This window comes from Elgaria multicarinata, chromosome 12 (assembly GCF_023053635.1).
Source record: "Elgaria multicarinata webbii isolate HBS135686 ecotype San Diego chromosome 12, rElgMul1.1.pri, whole genome shotgun sequence".
NCBI lineage: Eukaryota > Metazoa > Chordata > Lepidosauria > Squamata > Anguidae > Elgaria > Elgaria multicarinata.
Window position 1 is genome coordinate 21,089,962 of NC_086182.1, and position 5,157 is coordinate 21,095,118.

Genomic DNA, 5,157 nt, shown 5'->3' on the forward strand with positions numbered 1-5,157 from the left:
AAAGAGAGAGAGAGAGAGAGAGAGAGAGAGAGAGAGAGAGAATGTAATGTCTGAATGGGTAAGACTAAGATCCATCTGCACACACGCTCATGAAGGCTGAAGTTTGAAATTGGATTCTGGGTTTCACATGTCATGCACACACCTTTTTAAAAATCCCATTTATGATGGGGATTACAATTATTCCCCATGGGTGAGACACCCAGGTCTTTCATACATCAATTCCCTGCATAGGTCTGTGATCTAGAAATCCTCACATGCTTCACAGAGTCTTTTGCTGAATATATTGACCCCAACTGGTTCTGGATGGGGTTACACTCCCCCTGAAAGACTGTGTTCGCAGCTTGGGGGTGTTTCTGGATCCGTCGCTCCAAATGACAGCCCAGATAGAGTGCCTACTATCATCTTCGGCTGATACGCCAGCTGCGCCCCTTCCTAGAGTTGGAAGACCTAAAGACGGTAGTGCACACACTGGTAGCTTCGAGGCTCGACTTCTGTAATGCGCTCTACATGGGGCTACCTCTGTGCCTAGTCCTGAAACTTCAATTAGTCCAAAATATGGCAGCCAGGCTGGTCACTGGTACACCTAGGGGTGACCACATTACACCAGTTTTAAAATCTCTTCACTGGCTGCCGATTAGTCTCCAGGCAAAGTACAAAGTGTTGGTTATTTCCTTTAAAGCCCTACATGGTTTGGATCCAGGCTACCTGTGGGATCGCCTTCCCCCATACAATCCGCCCCGCACACTCAGGTCCTCTGGGAAGAATCCACTTCAGCTAGCAAAAACTAGATTAACAACTGTTACCCAAAGGACCTTTTCTTCCACTGCTCCCAGACTGTGGAATGGTCTGCCGGAGGAGATTCGTCAACTTGACAGTCTTTTAGAATTTAAAAAAGCAATAAAGACTGATCTATTCCGGCAGGCCTATCCAGTGAAATTTTAGAATGTTTTCAGAGATGTTTTAATCATGTATGGTATGTTTTAATTCATTTTAATGTGTATTTTATATCATATTGTTATACTGTTTGTTTTACACTTTGAATTGTTTTAGTTTTTGTGAACCGCCCAGGGAGCTTTGGCTATTGGACGGTATAAAAATGCAAATAATAATAATAATAATAATATATGGATGGTTCTTTGCTGAATAGATGGATGGTTCTAGTTTTATTATTATTTTAAGGCAGTTAGCAAGTAATGGGGAAAAAGCCTTGCTTGGATCAAGGGTGGGCAACTAGTGGCCCTCCAGATTTTTTTTTACCTATAACTCCCATCAGCTTTAGCCAGCAAAGCCAATGGTGAGGGATGATGGGAGTTGTAGGCATCTAATGTTTTTCACTGTTAACATTATAGACGTAATGGCTAGAAACTTACTTTTAAAAACAAAATAATAGCCAGGACCTGAATTCCGCATCGAGTACCAAATTCCATATGTGCATAGTGCAGTTGCCAAAGTGTGGAATACACATATTATTATTATTATTTATTTATTTATATAGCACCATCAATGTACATAGCCCTAACAATGCCCAGTATTGGAACTGACAATGAAAAGTAGGTTGGAAATACATTCATTTACTTTGCACCAGATGCAGCTGTACTAACGTCAGCGTGTGCCATTCTTTCTGTGCATATTTTTAAGATAGGGTGCCCAAAGTCTTCTGCATAGGTTTTTGGGGTCAGTGGTTCCATAACTTCTGGATATTAAATATACTCTTTGCTTTGAGTTATCCTCTTAGTTCTTGTTCGTTCATAATCCGCAGGCGATTCTAATTTCCCTTGGACTGAGATCTCCCATTTTGCTGGAACTCGCTGCAGAATAATTTTCATTTGGCCTAAAAAATTAAACTTGAAATGGGAGAACAGCCCCCTTTTCTCCTAACGAAAGAGGTATGTGTGATGGCAAAGGGCTCTTTCTAACAAGATCGTTGATACATTTTCTAACTTCATTAAAGGTACTTGCCCTGGGAGTGAATAAAAAAAAACCCTCACAGAATAATTCTAAAATAGCTGAACCTCTTTTTAACAAGAGGAATAAGTAGGAAAGTAATTGGCCAGCTAAGGAATACTTTAAAACCCAGCAAATAGCAGGGAAAGCTTCCTGAAATGGATTGTCAGTGTTTCCATATCACATATTAATTGGCAATAGCCCATTTGGAAAGCCATAAAAACCTGGGGAGGTGGCAAGAAATTGCAAATATATAGTTGCCAGTTCTCTTGATTTTTTTTAAAGGATTCTTATAGACAGAAATCACAATACTCACGACGATAAAGTAATAAGGCTGTGATTTCATTATTACAGAGCAAAAGGTTGAAAAGTATGAGCTTGGCTCAGGAATACAAATATTCAAAGTAGAAAATAACCCATTTTAAATAAAAGCACACCAGTCACAATTCAGCACTGAGTTGAGTATTTATAGACCGCTCTGCATCTAAAAATTTCTGATGAATTCAACACACTTAAATTAATGGGTTTAAGCATGCCTAACTCAGCAGGATCTTGGCTGTTGGCTGTGATCCAGCAGCTATTGGAATTTACTGCCACAAGGTGTTGTGACAGCTACTAACATAGATGGCTTTAAAAGGAGGTTAGGAAAATTCGTGGAGGACAGGTCAACCCATGGCCAGTGTGGTAAAGTAGTTAGTGTGTTGGACTATGCTGCAGGAGATCTGAGTTCAGATCTCCACTCGACCATGAAGCTCTTTGGCTGGTCACTATCTCTCAACCTAACCTATTCCATAGGGTTGCTGTGATGTTAAAATGAAGGAACAATAGTTCCCCTTTTCTGATAGAAGGAGCTTCCTTTGATGGAAGGAGGCCATTGGAAGGGGATTTTGGGGTCCGGACCAGTATATGTTAACTCGAGCTGCTTAGAAGTATGGCTACATACAAATGTAATAAATTAACGGGGAGGTGGAGATTGGAGCTGAAAATGGCGGGGACGGTTAGCTGGCATGGAAATAAATCTGTGCATTCTGTCATGATGTATTCTCTACTCAGCTTTTGATGTAGCTCCATGGCATCTGCCCAGGCCTTGAAGCTAGGCGGCTGGGTTGGCAAGCTACCATTTTAAATTCTGCACAATGCCCCAGAGCAATGCTACATCAAGGCGTTATGGGAAGTTTAAAATGGCGGCTTTCCAACCTAGCTGCTTCTGTCGGGTAAGCCAGAAGTAGGGTGGTTGTGTGTCCTATTTCACAGAAGACAGTACTCCCTATTTGGAAGTCTGTCATAGGACAGTTCTCTGTTTGAAAGCATCCTCAGAAGGATTATCCAGTCCTTGTCTGATTTAAAATTGGAGAGCCGTAAGAAGGGACGGCAGGAGCCTTGGAGTTTCTGAGATCACTTATTCATAGCCTTATCCATTATGGTGAGATGTATTTTTATTTACGTTTTATTAAGTTCTAAATTTAACATGTGCCATTTTCAATGCAAATTGGTGCCCTCTTGTGTCCTCTTATCTGATGATGGTTAAGTAGCCACTCTAGTTAGGGTCCCGCTGACATAGGAGGAGGGACACCAGAGAACTCTTTTCTGAGATCCCCCTCAAACCTGGAATGAGAAGTACCCAGGGGCGGGCTAGATTGGAAACGGACCTTCTTAATAGCGAACCCCATCCCTCCGGTCTGCTCACAGGACATCAGGGAGGAAAGACTCCAAACCCCGTCATCGCTCAGTCCTTCGCTTTTTAAATTGTCCAGCTGTTCCTAAGTGTAATAAAGTTGTGTCCTATTTACATCCAAGCTGGAGTGTCAGCCCCCTCCCTCCCTCCCCATTTGTGAGAATTGCGTATAAGTCTTGTTCAAGCCCAGAGAGACTTAATTAAATGTGTTAATTCTGCAACCTCCTGCTGTAATTTGTCAAGTATTTCTGTTTTAAGTCTCACAACCCTAAGGTCAAAGACAGAGTGTCCAGGGAGACTGAAATGCTCCACTGCTTGATTTCTGTATGTTTCCACCTTCGCATCGGATTTGCTTGTCTTTATTTCTAGCCTACTTGGCCAGTATAGGTGCACCACTGGGCATTACTGCTAAAGACATTCCTGGGCATCCAGAGGAGCAAGTGCTTCAGGCTATAGCTCGGGGTGGGAAGCTTGTGGCCTTCCAGAGCTTATTGGACTCCAACTTCCATCATCCCTGACCAATGCCTATGCTGGCTGGAGCTGATGGGACTCAGAGTCCAACAACATCTGAGGCTAGCAGGTTCCTCATCTCTGCTAGAGCTGATGTTACTAGGCCCAGCATGGGGTTAAAATTACAGAAAGTCATGTTGAAAGCTCCACTAAGTGTCATGAGACTTATTGCCAAACTGGTGTGCATGGGTTTATAACCCTTTAAAGCAGGAATGGTGAATCTCTGGCCATCTCCAGGTCCCACCCCCTAAGAACATAAGAAGAGCCACACTGGATCACACCAAGGGTCCATCTGGTTCAGCAGTGGCCAAACAGCTGCCCATGGGAACGCCACAGGCAGGACAGAAGTGCGACAGCACCCTTCTGCCCATGTTCCCCAGCAACTGGTGTACAGAGGCATACTGTCCCTGCTACTGGAGGTAGCGCATAGCTATCAGGACTAGTAGCCATTGATTGCCTTCTCAGGAATGTATCTACCCTCTTTAAAACCATCCAAATTGGTGGCCATCACTACACCTTGCGGTAGTGAATTCCATAATTTAACTATGAGCTGTGTGGAGAAGTATTTCCTTTTATCTGTCCTGAATCTCCCCCTAATCGGCTTCATGGGATGACCCGGTTTCTAGTATTTTGAGAGAGGGAGAAAAATGTCTTATCCACATTCTCCACACCATGCATAATTTTGTATATATCATGTCTCCCCTTAACCTCCTTTTTTCAAGCTAAACAATCCAAGCTGTTGTAACCTTCCTTCAGAGGTGAGATGCTCCAGCCCCTTGATCATTTTAGTTGCCCTTTTCTGCACTTTTTCCAGCTCTACAATAACTTTTTTTTAAAGTATGATGATCAGAACTGTATACAGTATTCCAAGTGTGGTCGCACCACAGATTTGGATCAAGGCGGTATGATACTGCCTGTTTTATTCTCAGTTCCTTTTCCCATTATGCCTAACATGGAGTTTGCCTTTTTAACAGCAGCCGCACACTCCAATTTCTCTGAGTAGTTTCTAGGAGCTTGGATGGAAGCGG